Source organism: Puma concolor, chromosome A3 (genome assembly GCF_028749965.1).
Source record: "Puma concolor isolate L17-30 chromosome A3, mPumCon1.1.hap2, whole genome shotgun sequence".
NCBI classification, from domain to species: Eukaryota; Metazoa; Chordata; class Mammalia; order Carnivora; family Felidae; genus Puma; species Puma concolor.
In genome coordinates, this window is record NC_141669.1 from 83,240,347 (window position 1) to 83,257,686 (window position 17,340).

A 17,340-nucleotide genomic window follows, 5' to 3' on the forward strand; every position below is an offset into this window, starting at 1 on the left:
TCACTTATGGAGAAATTTTCAGCATGAAATGCCTATTTAAAAAGTCAGAAAAGTGTTAAATCCATGGCCTCAGCCTCAACTACAACTAGGAAAAGAGAAAAAATTACACCCAAAGCAAGCAGAAGATAAGAAGTAACAAAGATCAAAGCAGAGAACAATTACATAGAAAACAGAAACATACTAGAGAAATTAATGACACCAAAAGCTGATGCTTGAGGAGAGCAGTAAATTGATACAGCCCTGGGTAGCATGATCAAGAATAAAAGAGAGAAGACAGAAATATCAATATCAGGGCTTAGGTAATATCACTGCACCACACTACAAATATTAAAAGGATAATGACAGAATATTAGGAATAAAATTATGCAAAAAAATTGATACTTAAATGAACTGGATAATTTCTTTCAAAGACACAAACTACCAACCTCATTCAAGAAGAAATAGATGGCTTGGATAGTCTTCTGTCTATTAAAGAAATTGAATTTGTATGGAAAATTTTCCCGCAAAAAAAACTCTAGGCCCAAATAACTTTCCTAGTGAATTCTGCCAAACACTTAAAGAAGAAATAGTATCAATTATGTACAGAATTTTCCAGAAAATTGAAGAAGAATACATACTTCCCAAGTCATGAGTTCTCCCCAACTTTTTGATGTTAGTATTACTTGGATATCAAAACCAGATAAGACATTACAAGAAAAAAATAACTGTAGGCCAGTATTCCTCATGAAGACATACAAATTATAAACAAAATATTAGTAAGTCCATTCCAACAATGTGTAAAAACACAAATACATCATGGCCAAGAGGGCTTTATGCCAGGAATGCCAAGTTGGCTTAGCAATGGAAAGTTGATAAATGTAAGTCACCATATTAATAAAACCAAAAAAGAAAAACCATATGATCATCTCAAAAGATGCAGAAAAGGCATTTGACAAAATCCAACATCTATTCCTGATAAAAATTCTCAGAAAATTAAGAATAGAAGTGCACTTCCTCAACCTGATAAAAGGCATCTGTGAAAGACCTACATCTAATATCATTGACTGAAAGTTTCCCCTAAGATTAGGAACAAGGCAAGAATGTCTACTTTCCTCACTTCTGTTCAGCATCGTACTAGAGCTGGCTGGTGTAAAAGGTCAAGAAAAGATAAAAGCCATCCAGATTGGAAGAGAAGAAGTAAAACTCTGTTTGTAGACAACATGGTGGTTTACATAGAAAATCCTATGAACTCAATAAAAAAGCTACTAGAACCAATAAGTGAGTTTTGTGATCACAAGGTAAATATATAAAAATTGGTTGTATTTCTGCATACTGGTAATGAACAGTCAGGAATCTAAATTTAAAAGCAACACCCTTGAGGTGCCTGGCTGACTCAGTCCATGGAGTGTGCAACTCTTGATCTTGGGGTTGTGAGTTTGAGCCCCAAGTTGGGTGTAGTGATCACTTAAAAAATAAAATCTTAAAAAAAGCAATGCCCTTTACAATCAGTAATATCGTATCAATATTATTGATATCATTTTCATATGAATAATATGAAAAACTTTGGGATCCATTGGAAAGAAGATGTATGAGATCAGTGTGTGAGGTGGTAGTTATGGGGGCTCTGTTGTGCCCCCGAGCCCACAGTGTGCTTGGCCCTGTTCTTTTCCATGGTCTCTGCTCCCTGCCATGTCTGGCTTGGGTTTCTCTGTCCGCAGATGCTATTTCAGAGTCTTTCCTAATTGCTGGCTTTCACTGGGTCATCCAGGTACCTACCTCACTACTTCCACACAGAGAGCAGGGAAAGTGGAAAAAGTGTTCAACACTTTCTAAGCATTTGTTTTACTCCTGACTTCCTCCCCTTTTCCTGGGACAGCATGGGGGAAAAACTCTCTTCCTAGGACACATAGGGCTTTCCTCTACATTTAAGCTTTTTATTATTATTATTATTTGTTTTTTTAATGTTTATGTATTTTTGAGAGATAGAGACAGAGTGTGAGTGGGGAGGGGCAGAGAGGGGGAGACACAGAATCCGAAGGAGGCTCCAGGCTCTGAGCTGTCAGCACAAAGCCTGATGCAGGCTAAAACTCATGGGCTATGAGATCGTGACCTGAGCTGAAGTTGGACGCTTAACGAACTGATCCACCCAGGCGCCCCATCATCTGCATCTCAACTCTTATGCTTAAGGACCAGTCCTCACACTCTTGAGAAAGCCTGGGCTCTGGGTGTCACCTACATTTTTTTCTCCTTGGGCTCCTTCTCTGAGATTGTTTCTCTGTGTTATTATTTTCACGTCCAGATTGGGAAATCACCAAGTTCCTTGACAAGCACACAATATGTCAAAGCAGCAGGGCAAAACACTGTAAATGATTTTTTTTCTAAGAGAATAAAAAAAGGAGTGATGAAAATGTAGTGTGGTAAGATTTTACAGTGCTAACATATTGTATTTAAAACCTTCAGTCTTTTTTGTTTTTAATTGAAAAGTAATAAATATTCTATTGCTGATTTCATGATCTTGTGACTGGCGACTAGATTGTTGCCTCTGCTAGAAATCACTATGGGCACAGCACAAGTTTGCGGTGATACTTATCATGAAAAACCTCCCTATACCCTCTTCCTTAGCTGGTTGGGTGATTACTTCTTTTTTAAAAAATTATTTTTATTTATTTTTATTTTTGAGAGAGAGAGACAGAGCACAAGCAGGAGAGGGGCAAAGAGAGAAGGAGACACAGAATCCAAAGCAGGCTCCAAGTTCTGAGCTGTTAGCACAGAGCCCGATGCGTGGTTCAAATTCACAAACCGTGAGATCATGACCTGAGCTGAAGTCGGAAGTTGAACCAACAGAGCCACCCAGGAGCTCCTGGTTGACTACTTCTCACATTCAAGGTTGTAAATGAGTATTCTGGGACAGGCGTCCACCTCCCCCCCACACCCCATGCATTGCCATGCATTGTTCCTATCCTTGAAGATCCTACATATATTTTTATTAGAAAAATAAAAATATAGACATGAAACAATTATGGACAAAGAATCATATTGATGAATGTAAGGTAATTACAATAATATAAAAAACGAGCTCATAAAATATAGAGAAAACATGTGACCTGGTATGTTTTAGCTGAGAAATGGAAGACAGATTAAACAATGACAAGGTTGATGAGAAGGAAAGGGGAAGGTGTAAATATTTTCGCTTAAGTATGGATTTAAAATGAGCAGATTATTTATTCTGGATGAAGACTAGTTTGCCAGGGAAAGACCTCTTTTCCAGAGGCCTTGAATTGTCTAGACTCTAGAGTAGCAAAGTCCAATAGAACATTCTGCAGTAATGGAAATGTTCTATGGGTGTGCTATCCAATATGGTAGCCACTCATGACATGTGATGGCTATTAAGTTCCTGAAGTGTAACTAGTGCAACTGAATTTTAAATTTTATTTAATTTTAAATAATTTAAATACTGTCATGATTCTAGAGGCTGAGGTATTAAATAGCACACCACAGATGTAGAAGAATACAAGAGGGAGTCCTTGAAGTCACCTCCTGAGAGCTGTGCATAAGTCACAGTCAGGGGACCTTCTGTGTCTCCTGCCCATAATCTGGTCTAGACTGGATCCTAAATCTTTTATGCCATTTTCGGGGGAAATGATATTATAGGCTTCTATTGTTATCACTCTCAGGGGGACCCGAAGCCCAGTATCACTCACCTCCTATGAGGACAATACCAACTATGTTCTAGACTGTAAGCTGAGCTCCTCAGCAGGTCTAACTATCCCAGTGTACGAAGAGCTCAGCACTCATCACTCAGGCTCTTAATTCAGCGATTTTCTTATGAGGATGCAAGAGGTGAAGAAGGAATAAGTGGTATTAAGGCCTCTTCTCTCAACTTTTGGACCCAGGACAGAGAACTTTCCCAGCTCCCATCCTCTCTCAGGGAAGTCGTGGATAATAGTAATTATTGTTGGACAGTAGTCCACCTGCTGCTGACTAGTGCCAAATTGTTGTGAGGACACAAAAGAATGGAACAGGTGTTAACATAGTCTTTGGAAATTAGCAAAATGATTCAACAAATATGGCACTCCTGAGTCTGGCCAGATTTTTCTTTTGCTTCTATTGTCGGAGGTAGTAGCTTGCTCCTTACCTTTCTAAGTATCTTTGTCCGTAGAGGCTTACTTCTGGTGGTTGCACTACTTCTTGGCAAACCATCAAATAACAACACTAGAGGGGCACCTGGGTGGCTCAGTCAGTTAAGTGTCTGATTCTTGATTTTGTCTCAGGTCATGATCTCAGGTTCATGGGTTTGAGCCCCACATCCAGCTTTGCACTGACAGCATGGAGCTTGCTTGGGATTATCTCTCTCTTTCTCTCTTTTTCTCTCTCTCTCAAAAATAAATAAATAAACTTAAAAAAATAACAATACTAGAAACTAAATCATTCTTGCAGTTAGCACTTGCTGAAACGTACAAGGAAATAACTACTTCTTTGACTCAAAATAGTATATTTCAAGCTAAACCTTTTTCACTATCTCGTAATTCTCCTTTTCCCTTTATTTGCTGGTGAGATAATCATAATAATCATCTTCAGGAAGTCTGTAACCGGGCAGTGGTCAGAGATGATGCAGGAGAAGGGAGGATAGGTGTCATTTTAATTTGAAGAGACCTTGCATGCTAGGCTGATTCTGTATGATACAGGACAGGCCAACAGTGAGTTGTGACATACTTCTGAGTTGGATCATTGCCTTGCTTATCTATTACTGTGATCCAGACTCAATGACTTAGAACAACAATGTATGATTATCTCTCATGGTTCTGGGGTTGATGGGACTCAGCTGAGTGGTTCTCCTTTGGGGACTCTCCTATGGATATAGTTGGCTAGCAGCTGACCAGGGTTGGCTGGCTTAACTTCCAGAATGGTGCTCTCCCATGGTGGGAGGTGGTTCTGGCTGTCAGCTGGGGTTGTGGACTCCATGTGGTTTAGAATTTCTCATAGCATGGCAGTCTCAGGATGATAACACTCCTTATCTGGCAGCTTTGGGTACCAAGACTGTTTCAAGAAGCCTAAGAAGAAGCTGAAAGGTTTTGGATGATCTGGCCTCAGAAGTTCCAGAAAGTCAATCCCGCCTCATTCTATTGGTCAGAGATGGTTGAGTAAGCCAGTGAGACCAGCCCAGATTCAAGGGAGAGGAATTAGACTTCACCTTTTAATTGGAGAAGGGAAGAATTTGAAGCCATTTTTTAATCTCCTACAGTGATAGTATTAAAAGGAAACCGTTTAGAGAAGACAAATTGGCAGTAATGTTTAGAAAGGATTGAAGAGTTAAAAGGCTACAACAAGAACTCTGGATTTTGGAAGGTGCTTATGGAAGAGAGTAAGTGACAAAACATAGAGACAAATTACAGAAACTTTCAGAGAACCAAAGGTAGTGGGACCTTGTAGAAATACAAGGGAAAGCATTTAAGGCAACCAGTTCTTTCATTATGTTCAAAGATGAGTTTAAGGAAGGCAGTGCTTTTGTTATGTGTCCTTTACATGACTGAGGACAAAGATTTCAAAAGACCCTTCTTGGTGGCACCTGGGTGGTTCAGTCAGTTGAGCTTCAGACTCTTGGTTTCAGCTCAGGTCACAATCTCGCAGTTCATGAGTCCAAACCCCATGAGGGGCTCTGCACTGTCAGTGCAGAGCCTGCTTGGGATTCTCTGTCTCCTTCTCTCTCTGCTCCTCCCCTCCTTGCTCTCTATTTTTTCTCTCAAAATAAATACTAAACATTAAAAAGAAAAAGCTCTTCTTGGATGATGAGGGAAGCTGGTAATGGCTGCCTTTGGGGTGGTGATGGCAGGCTTGGCTATTGGTGCTTTGAGTTTCATGTGTTCAACCAATGATCGGATAAAGATCTGGCATAAGAGAGTAAGAGGCCACTAGTCTGGTTCTGTTAGGTGCGGCAGTTCTTGGAAGCCACCCCGTCTATCGGTCTCTGGAACTTCTGTGCTGTTTCTGTGTTGTTAGCAAGGAAATAAAACCAGGTGTAAGAAGCCACTTGCACTCAGTTGCTTTTTGTTTTTAATTTTATTTTAATGCTTATTTATTTTTGAAAGAAGAAGACAGAGTGTGAGCGTGAGAGGGGCAGAGAGAGAGAAAGAGACACAGAGTCTGAAGCAGGCTCCAGGCTCCGAGCTGTCAGCACAGAGCCTGATGTGGGGCTCGAACCCAGGAACCGTCAGATCATGACCTGAGCTGAAGTCAGACGCTTAACTGCCTGAGCCACCCAGGAGCCCCTCAGTTGCTTTCATTGAGCAAGATTAAAGCCGCAATTAGAATAAAAAGTTTGCCGGGCTGCCTGCCATGTCCATCTTTTTGTCCTCGTCTTATAAAGGAAGTTAAGAAATAGTTTACCGTCATTGGCAATTTTATGATATTCTACAGTTTCTCATCAACTCTCATCTCTGGTTCACATGCGGCTTTCTGCTTGGTAAAGGTCTTGCAAAATCAGAGGAATCTGAACAGCGAAACGATCAGAGAAACCCACAAAGAACTGCTTAGAGAAAGGGACAGTCCTGAGCCAATGAAAACGGACAAGTGGCAGTAATGGGAGGTAATACGAGACACAGATTGAAAATGTGGTTATTTGGAGGTCAGGAGATGGAAAATGTGTGAAAGGAACGAAAAACTAGGCTGTAGAAGGAAGTCCATGTAGGACAGTGGTTTTTAAACCTATCTCAGGGAACACTGTGGTTCTGTGAGCCGTTACTGGCAGTTCTATAAATAACGAAAAACAGGCGTAGCAAGAATCACAGAGGCCCTGTGTGCAAAGATGTCATTTTATTTTCCACAACTGAAGTCAGCTTAGTTCATGGATCCTCATTTCCATCTCTAGCGCTAGAAAAAAAGCTTGCCACTTCAGAGTTGCTTAGTCTCTACTGGTGCAAGACTCGGCCTCCTCTCTTTAGAATCCTTCTCTTTCTAAACCCCTTGTCCTTGTGGACACTGACTGGAGTTCTCTCCATACGTCGTCCTCTGGACTTACCGACCCCAGCTGGGATCATGCTTGCGTTGGCGTCCCCAGCTGCCAGGGGTGGTCAGTGTCGGCCTTCTTACCCCTTGGCTTCCCCCTCTGAAGGTCTGGGTACTCTGAGCACTCTAGGAGTGTTGTGTCACCATTTGTGAAACAGCCTGTTCTCAGGCCCAGGCAGTTCCACTGTCACAGCTGTCCCTTGGCACAGACCACCCTGGACACAGGGCTTTGCTCTGACACTGGTGGTTTCCAGGATTCTGCTTCTTGTGCATTACTAGACACTCTTATCAAAGACAGTCCCATGATTTGGGCAGCTTGCTAGGAGGGTCATACACCGAAAATCCTCAGAGAATACGGTCTCTCTCAAGAAAGGTGGTCTGTCGATGGCAGACAGTCGAGTCTTCCAAATGACAGGAGTCTCAGAGATGGGAAGGTAGTGAGGGAGATAACACTCCAGAAGGTGCCATCCAGACCCTGGATGTTATTTCCGTTTCTCGTAAGTTTTTGTGAAACACACAAATATCATCACCTCCGCAGAGGCATATGTCTTACACATTCGCATTCAGAGCATTTGTGTGGTGCTGAGACCAGAGCATACAGGAGTGACAATCTCTGCACCATGAGCTTTCAACTCAGGGGTGAAGCAAGACAGGTGGACACATGAGCCACCTAGGAAAGGAAACAAAGGGAAGGGAGAGTTCGGAAACGTGTTCAGCATGGCTGAGTGAGGGAGGAGATACATTCAAAGTGCCAGAGAGAACAGTGGCTATAGGTAAGAAGGGAAGGTCTTCAAACCCCATCCTCATAATAGACGGGTGTATGCGTGTTTTATCTGGGTCTAAGGGCTCACGTGTCTAGCAGGATGATTGGGGTAGGGGTGGGTGGGAGGCATCAGAATACAAAGAAAAAAACAAGGAAAAGTGTAATTTTAATTCCAATTTAAAAATTTAATTACATTTAACTTTATTAATTTAAATTTAATTTAGTTTAATTTTAAGTGTAATTTTAAATTAGGATTAAATTTTAATTTTAATGTAATTTTAAATTAAAATTAAATTTTAATTTTGAAATTTAGATTAAAATGTAATTTTAAATTCTACATTATTACACAGACTTGTCATGTTTTCTACTCGTAAACTGTTTAAAAACCTTCACTATACGAACTGTGAGATATGTTTATGCTCACTAACAATACTAGTTCTGCAGCACTGAACCTGACCTGCTCATGCTAGCTTTCATTAAGTGCCCCTGGGACACGTGCTGAAGCAGCTTCAAGTGGAGGGTTCACAGTAAGGCCATCACTAGCGGGGCTCAGAGAAAACAGTTGTTCCCACCCCTGGCTGCATGTTGGAATCACCTAGGAGCTTTAATAACACTGAGATTTGGGCCTCAGTCCCAGAGATTTTCATGTGATGGATCTGGGCAACAGTGGTCCAGCTCTCTCTCCTGATGATTCTGATGTATAATCAATGTTTTGAGAACCACCACTCTAAAAAGGAATACTAAAGAGATGGGGACATCTGGTTAATTCTTTTTTTTTTTTTAAGCTATTTTTAAAATTTTATTTATTTATTTTGAGAGAGAAAGAGTGAGCAGGGGGATGGGGAGAGAGAGAGGGAGAGAGAGAATCCCCAGCGGGCTCAGCGCTGTCAGCGCAGAGCCCGATGTGGGGCTCTATCTCATTAACCTGTGAGATTATGACCCCAGGCGCTGAGCCACCCAGGCACGCCTGGCGAATTCTCATAATACCGTGTCACTGGCCCCAGAGTTAAGCCTGTTCCTTGGAGAAAGAGGAACCAGATGCAAGGGCTGGAACCAGATAAAATTTTTTAAAAAATAAGAAATTATCATCACAGCAGGCCACAAGTCAGCATTAGGGTTGATGAATTATTGCTGTTGGTTTCTTTATGCTTTCCTCCAGCCCAGAATTATCTGGGCCAGCTGAGGCCAGGGTTATCTCAATTCTTGGGTTTCCGACAGAGATATCAAGGGAAGGGCTATGGAAACCAGCACCTGCCCAGCCTGGAAGGGATACAGGAAGGGTGTGTGTGTGTGTGTGTGTGTGTGTATGTGTGTCTGCGTGTGTGTTCTGTTAGGAAGGAAGCAATCATCATTTACTCAATGTCTCCCCAGAGGATGGCTCATTAGGTCCTCAAAACAAGTCAGGGTCCAGGCACTTGCTGGAGGTACGGAGTTTTGGAAAGGGAAGAGCAGCTTCCAAGCCCCTGGCTGTGGGGCTTGGAGCCCAAGCCAGCCTCTGCTGATACCCCAGCATCTTTCCCTCCCCGCACCAAAGTCTACGCCTGACCCCGCCATTCACTGCATTTCTAGGACTACCAGTTCTCATGTGCAAAATGAGTGGATGGGAGTGAGTGGGTTTTAAGCTTAAAAGAATACCTGGTCAGGCCAAGAAGTCTGGTATCAAGACTGTACCACCGATAAGCTGCTCTTTCATCCAGGCGCAAAACAATAACAAGCAGCAAGTGACTCTTTTGTCAACCCTGTGCTTGGCGCTGGTTTACAGTGTTAATTTATGTAATCTCCCCAACCACTCCATGAGGTGGGTGCTGCTGTGATCTCTTTTCAGTGAAGAGGAAAGGAGGTACCAAGAGGTTGGTGACTTGTGAAAGTTCCCAGGGCCAGTGTGAGAGAGCAGGGGCCAGGCCTCAGGCTCCAGTGACTGACCCTATCTGGTCTCTTAGGCTGGAAAGTGTGTGTTTCTGGGACCTGAAAGTCCCAAGCTCCATTCGCTGCAGTCATGCCCAGGGACCCCGCAGTTGGGTGGTAGCCAGGTTACGCTGTCCAGGTGAGTCGTCCCAAGTCACTGCGGGTGGGACCACAGTCACTGCCCCTCCAGGGTGCGGGAGCCCGGGGCCCCCCGGGGATGAGGGGGATGAGCGGGGCAGGCCGGAGTACCGGGCTTCCCGGGGGTAGGGCGCGGGGGCACCCGGCCAGCTCTCTCCCTCCTGAGCCCGGCCCGCCCCGTCTTCTCCGCCCACCCACCCGCGTCCGTCTCCGCCCGAGGCGTCCAAGCCGGAGCAGGAGCCTCAGCGCAGCAGGAGCCGCACCCGGCTGTTCCCGGGCGCAAGGGCGGCGCGGCTCCTGCTCGTGCCCGCGCCCGGAGCCGACACGGAGCGCGCGGCGGCGGCGGCGGCGGCCCGGCGCCCCCAGGAGCCGGCGGGCATGTGACTAACCGCGCGCCCGCGCCCCGGAGCCCCTCGCCCGGCTCCCAGGGCGCCCGCCCCGCCGCGCTGGGCCCGGGGCGGCCCGGGGCTCGCCCAGGTAGGAGGAAGCTGCAGCCTGCGGGGTTGGAGTGTTGGCGGGTAGGCGGGCGGGCGGGAGCGGCTGTGGGGGGTGGGGTGGGTACCCACCGTGGCTTTGACACCTTTCCCTTCGCACAGACCGCGCGGAAAGCGTCCTTCTTCAGTCAGTGAGACTGAACTTGGTTGTCAGTTTGTTGTGGAAGAAGGTGATGGCGGTGAAATCTGTGGGGGTTTTTTGCTTGTTTTTATTTTTGTGTGAAACCGGAATAAGGATTGTTCAAATCCCTTTGCGGGGGGCGGGGGGGGACTTGACCATGGTCCTGGCGGGTTGTTGTGGTGTGTGTGTGTGTGTGTGTGTGTGTGTGTGTGTGTGTGTGTGTGTATGTAAACTGCTTCCAGGAATTTGAATGCAGCCAAGTATGGCTGGTTCAGGAGTGTCCCTCTCCGGGGTTTAGGCTCAGAGCTGTCAGTCTGGTCAACAAGATAAGGAGGAATGCGAATGCCCTACAGTGGAGGAGAGAAACTTGTGCTCCCGCGACCCCAGGGAGAGGCTGATGCTGGGTGTAGCTACAAACAGACATGAAGAAGACTCATTCACAACAGGCAGGTCCAGTACTTCACAGTTTATAAGGCTCTTTAAGCTTCTCTTTTATCTTCCCCAAAGTCTTGTGAGAGACACGCTATTACCACCTTCCTTTCACAGCAGGGAAAGTGGAGGCTTAGACAAGGTGACTAACTTGGGGGACTGGCACCCAGAAGGAGAGTGAGCCCTCGGGACTCCAAAGCTCTGCCTTCTGCTTTACCGCACGATGGCTTCCATAGTCCGTGCCTGCCCAGGCTTTCTCCTCTGTGTTGCTGAGGGTGTGTGGATTCCTGCCAGGGCAGATGTCCCCAGTGATTTCTGGTGGTAGGAGATGCTTATCAGATGGGCACGTTCTAGGGCTTTTAGCGCCACAGCATAGGAACCAAGTAAGGGACATCTCTGGGCCACTGATGCCTTGGAGAAAAAAGGTGAGCTGAGATCCGTCTGTCATTGGAAGGTGCTGTCTGGGTCACCCTGGCTTGGTACCAAGCTTCTGGAAGGTGAATGTATAACATTGAACTCCAGGACTATTGGCGAACTGAGGAGACCCAGGGATGTAGGGTGGGGGGAGTGCTGGGGGGTTTGCTGCCCCTTTCCGCACCCAGTTTACTGTGCATTTGTGGCCACCTTTTTTTCTCTTGACTGCTTTTAATTTCTTATTTCATATCCTTGTCATTGCATTTAATATTCTGTATTCATATCCTGTATTATGTTTTGTGCTATATGAAAACGTGGGGCCTCCGGGTGGGATTTGATGCGAGAAGGGACGTGGAACCCTTTATGTATTTTTAGTCTTATTTGGCGAGCTGCCACTTTGTGGCATGTGGAGCATCACCTGGCCCTGTCTACATTTGGGTGGCCTCCATGTAGTTCCAGAAAGGATGTTTGACCTGAATTTTCACATGATCTTGGCAGGGCAGAACTAAATTCTCCTTTTTCTTTCTTTCTTTTTTTTTAAGTTTATTTATTTGTTTTGAGAGAGAGAGAAAGAGAGAGAGAGAGAGAGAGAGAGAGGCAGAGAAAATCCCAAGCAGCCTCTGAGCCGTCAGTGCCGGAGGGGGGGCTCGAACTCACAAACCATGAGATCATGACCTGAACTGAAATCAAGTCAGACACTTAAACGACTGAGCCACCCAGGTGCCCCTAAACCCTCCTTTTTAAACAGGCTCTACTCAGCCCTGTGTGGCATAATGCGGAAAGGCTTTCTTTATGGCTTTTTAAAATAGCATCTTGTCAGTAATTCTTTTACTGTTGGTGAAATACTACTTAATATTAGATTCACTTATTTATTTAACAAACGTTTATTGAATACCTACTTTGTGCCAGACACTGTTCCGAGTACTGAGGACAGAGCAGTGAATGGGATAGATGAAAATCTCTGCCCTCTAATGGGTGTGAGTCCTCTTGGTGAAGTCACAGGGCAACTGCAGTCTCTCTGCCTAAGGGGGTTCTTTGAACTTTGCCTCTTTGAATGGAGAGTGGGCCCGCTGGCCATCCACAGGCAGGACACCGTTCAGTGTCTCCACTGGAGAGGGCAACAAGGTAATGGATACAGATACAACTTATATGGGTGGTTCCCAAGGATGCTGAGATATACTCTAGGGCTTGGCCGTGCCCTTGGATCATGGAAAATGGAAACCGTGTGGCTGGGATGCACCAGTGGGAGATGGGTGTCCTCCTGGAAGCAGGAAGAGATGATGTTGTAAACAGAGTGTTTTATTAATCAAAGTGGCAAAGCCGGACAGTTGCAACTACCCCAGCATAGGGAGGAGGGAAGTACAGAGATTATGCTACATGACGGACTCACGGTGAACTTGCCACTTTGAAGGACAGCTGTCATCAGAAGGCACTGAGACTCACTGGCCATGGCCCAGCCTCATGATGTTCTCCATCTGCTGCCGTTTGTATTTGGGTTTGTGTTTTCCTTTGAGGTTTCGAGTTTGTCGGGCCGGCTTACAGGATCTGTGCTGTCAGCAGCTTTGTTCGCCTGCTCCTTCCACCCTGCCCTTGCCGGCTGTGACCCCAGGAAATGCTGCTGCAGCCTCCTGGCCATGCTCAGCACTGGGGAGCCTGTGGGGGAGCCCTGGAACCAGAGTGAGCTCACCAAGTGTTGAAAGGGGCTGGGGTTCCTGAAGGTTTGAACGCCTGAACTCTGCGCTTTTAATACACGTGGCAGGGTGATGGAGGCTTTCCCCATTCCTACCTGTTCCAGAAAGGATTTACAAGATGCCATAAATTAAAAATAGGATGAAAGAAAAACAAGAGCGGAGAGGAAGTGGAGCCTGCAGTGAGTCTAGAAAAGCGTCAAACGTAAACCTTCGTGAACTATCTATTTGCAAAGTTGCCAAGTGGGGCTATAAATCTGGAGGTAAACTGGGTGCCCTGGCCTTGCCTGTACCTTACTTAGCATTGCCTGAGGTACTCTGACGAGAAATGCCAGGACTCCAGAGCAAACAAACCAGCGTCTCTGGGGGTGCACCCAAGCACTGGTGTTTTTAAAGCCCCCAGGGCATTCTAAACGTGTGACCAAGGTTGACAACCCCAGTGTACCTTCCTGCAGGCAGTGGGAGACAGGAAACCTGGTGGGACACAATTGTCTTCAAGCTGTAAATGAAGTGCTTAGGAGAAGTAAAAGGATGCCTGGTAACAGAGAAAAGTGGGACCTTCCCCCCCCCCCCCCAAGGTCCCCGTTGAAGAGGTACAAAGAGCAACTTTTAGGCGGTCTCTTGAAACGATTCCCCATCGACAGTGCGGTTTGGTAGCCGTGTTTCAGCTGGACTTAGGGTGCTAGTAGGAGGTGGGGGAGGTGGCCTATGCATCGTGAGCTCTGCACGTGTGGCCTGGCAAACCAGAGCACTGAAGGCCACCAGCAAATACAGCCCATGACTCCTGCCCCTGAGTTCAATCCAGAATTAAATTCTGTCACTTAGAGCAGTGCTTCTTGGCTCATTCAGAACCCCTTACCCCTCTTTTTAAATATATAGTTTATTGTCAAGTTAGCTAACATACAGTGTATGCAGTGTGCTCTTGGCTTTGGTAGTAGATTCCTGTGATTCATCACTTACCCCTTACTGATGCAAATATTTGCAATTCTGAAATAATATAATAAAACTTACCGACAATGTAATTTCCAAATAGTCACTATAATAGCTAGACGTAAAGGATCACTGTGTGGATGGATGCTTGGGCAGAACCAAACTAGAATCCAATGAGGCTGCCAAATGGGTTATGTAGGCTGGACTGTAGGATCACAGAGGACAACTCCAAGTTTGGTCCGGATCAGAGACATCCTGGTGGGGGATCCAAGTACCACTGAATGATGAGTGACTCTTGCTCAAGGTCTAAGTGGTTGTCAAAGTCAAAGTCAAAGTCAAAGCCAGTCCTCTCTGTTTTCACCATATTTGCATTCCTGGAAAATTTAGTATGTACGAAAAGCGTGCCAACAATATCTAAGTGTAGGACGGAATTAGGCACTAGCCTCCACAAATGATAAATGACATGAGATGCTTGGAAGTCATGCAGGACAAGAGTCCATCTTTACTTTGTGGAACTGCCTCGAGTTGTTCTGGAAGGGCCTCTACCACTAAATGCTTCGTTGTGATCACCCAAGGTGTCCCCTTCTCCACACTTTCAAAAGTGCTACCTTAGCAGCCACACCGGCCCCTTTGAGAACTAGTGCTTCCCTTGCATCACTTGGTAGTGAGTGACTGAAGCCTTCATGCCCCTGTGCGCCCTAACATAGCAGGGCACTGATTGGGTGCAAGCCAGCCATCCAAAGTTAACTGTTAAAAGGTCATATTGTGTTCACATCCTTGTTCTCCTTCCCTGTCTCGGGCATGGAACCTTCCTGGGGAGGTGTCTCAGTGTTAGGGTTAGGTTGCTCTGACAGTCTGGCCCCACGCGTGTGAGTTTGTGCGGTCATTGTTCCCTTTCTCATGACTGGGGCCGAACAGAGATGACCGCGGGTATTTATGTAGGGCAATGCCTCTCAGATTTTACCACCAAAGGAGTAAATGCTCAACCTAGCACTCCAAAGTGACTCACCTTCAGGGCTTCTTTGATGACTCATGCGTTACCTTTTGGAGATCTTTCTTTCCATTTCATAATATAGCCATGTTTTCTCTAATAGAAACATAACTCTGCCCAGAGAATCCTTGAGTAAAATCAGTACCCTAGGAAGTTAGACTCCAAGTTCCCTGGCTGTCTACAGCTTCTCCTTGGGGATTTGCAGATTCTAGGTTATGAAAGAGGGATTTGTGTAAGTCCAGAATTCTAAAGTATTTTCCACAGTTTTGTGGTTCTATGACTTTATGAGCAGGTCTCTTTATGCCTTGTCTTTAAACCTAACGTTTTGGGTCCTAACATTATTGGAGCCTGTTTAATTGCTGTTTGAATCCTTGTAACAGGTAAAGGTCAAAATTATGGACTTGATTTTAATGCCATATTCCATTCCCCATATGTGTTCACAAGTGGGTTTTTTTTTTTTTGATGTTTATTTATTTTGAGAGATAGTGAGTAGGGGAGGGGCATAGAGAGGGAGACAGAGTCCCAAGCAGGCTCCCCACTGCCAGCACAGAGTCTGATGCGGGGCTCGAACCCACAAACCGTGAGATCATGACCTGGGCAGTCATGAGTCAGACGCTCAACTGACTGAGCCACCCAGGTGCCACAACATAGTGGTTTTCAATAGAGCATGGAGGTTGTGGTGATTCCTGAGTTGAAGAACCTGATTTAGTCCTTGTTTCTTCCAGGGGCTATCCACAGTCGCTTCTTAGTTACAGTCACTTAGTTGAAGCCTAATTCTCTGAATATTTCTCTTAGGTCAAATATACATAGATACACACGTTGAATAATGTTTGGGATGAGAAGTTTTATTAAATGATGCTGCATATGTATTTGTAAGGCACTCATTATGAACAGTGGAAATGTGGAAACAGTGGAACAGTGGAAATGTGAGGTGGAAATGTGAAAGTACCGTTAGGATTTCCACTTAAATTTCAGATGTGGGGCTCTTCAGGTCCATGGAGGAAGGAGGGGGCATCTGCTGCTGTCTTCTCTCTCTTCCTGGGTTTCTGTGGAGGTTTGGCTGCTGCGGAACTTCCCTTAGAGGCAGGCAAAAGTGGTCCCACAGAGGTCCTGTACTTTGGAGGGTTCTGCTCTGCTTCTCAGCCAGCTGTGTGCCTTAGCATGGCCAGGAGTCTGTAGAACCAAAAGAATGTGCCTACTTGGAACATGTAATGGAACAGCAGCATGGCCATGGAACAGGTACCCGGGCCCCCCCTAAATGCCTTGTCCAGACAGCCTGGACAGAGTATAACAGGTCTCTTTCTTAGGTCGTTCCCCTATGGACTCTGCTGCCGGTATGCCTCCTTGGTCTGCTGAGTGGCCAAGGCTGTATGGCGGGGGTGAACTTGGATATGTGGATTGGAATGTCTACCTGTGTGCACGTGCAGGGACCCTCATGATATGTGACCGAGCTGGGGGCAATCCGGGAATCCATCTTGGAGGTTAACGTAGGCAGGGAGAGCATGAACCATCCCAGGGTCTGCTCCCCACAGGTCCTTTGCGGGACAATACAGCCTGGGCTCAGACGCTGCTCTCAGAGCCTGGTGCCTCCGCTGCCCCTCTCCCAGAAGTGGACCCACACAGCACGTGCCTCTTCATGATGTCTGGTGCATGCCACCTCTGTCCTGTGCCTGGCTTCTGTCCTGGAAAGCCAGGTTCACAATGTGGGGGGGGATTCCTCAGCAATAGGAAGGAAATTCCTCGAGGTTGTGGGAAATTCTTCCAGAACAAGAAGGCGTTAATAGATGCAGTGTGGCCACAAAGTAGGAATAAATGCCCCTTCCCTCTGCACTGGGGCCCTGGGCCTTGTGGAAACCACTTGGGTTCTGGTGACAGTCACTCTGTCCCCCAGCTGTCACCTTTCCTGTGTCAGTGCTCGATATGGAGTTCCTTGCAGACTGACAGGACAGCACTGTGTGGTGAAGTGGGATGCTTCTGCTGGGGGCCTGTATGTTCATTGTTAATTCTTGTACTTGATCTCTGCTTTTGTAATTTAGTTCACGTTGAAGTTTGTCCTTCTAGGTCTGGTAGGACATTGCTTTATGCCTCAAATTCACATTTCCATTTTATCTTTTTTTTTCTTTTAATTTTAGAGGGAGAGAGAGACAGTACACATGTGCAAGCAGGGGAGAAGGGCAGAGGAGGAGGAGAGAGAGAATCTTAAGCAGGTTCCACACTCAGCTTGGAGCCCCATGCAAGGCTCAATCCCCTGACCCTGGGATCCTGACCTGAGACAAAACTAAGAGTCAGATGCTCAGCCTACCAAGCCACCCAGGAGTCCCTCCATTTTTATCGTCAATAAACAAGTAGCTTCATACATATTTTTCATATGGCACATAATCGTGGTGTGATGTACCAGTTTCCAGTTTCCAAATATGTTACAATCACCAAAATGCAAGGGGAACTATACATTTCATGTAATTGTCATAGAAAGCTGTGTTTCCCGT

General features: G+C 45.8%; 1 protein-coding gene across 10 annotated transcripts in view; it reads left to right on the top strand.

Annotated features, from left to right (window-relative positions):
* The window catches only part of IL1R1 (interleukin 1 receptor type 1), a 78,072-nt gene that overhangs the window by 28,123 nt on the left and 32,609 nt on the right, over window positions 1–17,340 (top strand). Inside the window, exon 1 of one of the 10 annotated variants that reach the window (XM_086701418.1) lies at window positions 9,607–9,788. The exons of 6 other annotated variants lie outside the window; for them this stretch is intronic. The gene's annotated coding sequence lies outside the window, so the exon portion shown is untranslated. Of the gene's footprint in view, window positions 1–9,606; window positions 9,789–9,931; window positions 10,265–17,340 lie in introns of those variants that run through there. 3 more of the 10 variants (XM_086701423.1, XM_086701420.1, XM_086701415.1) reach the window with 3 other exon arrangements.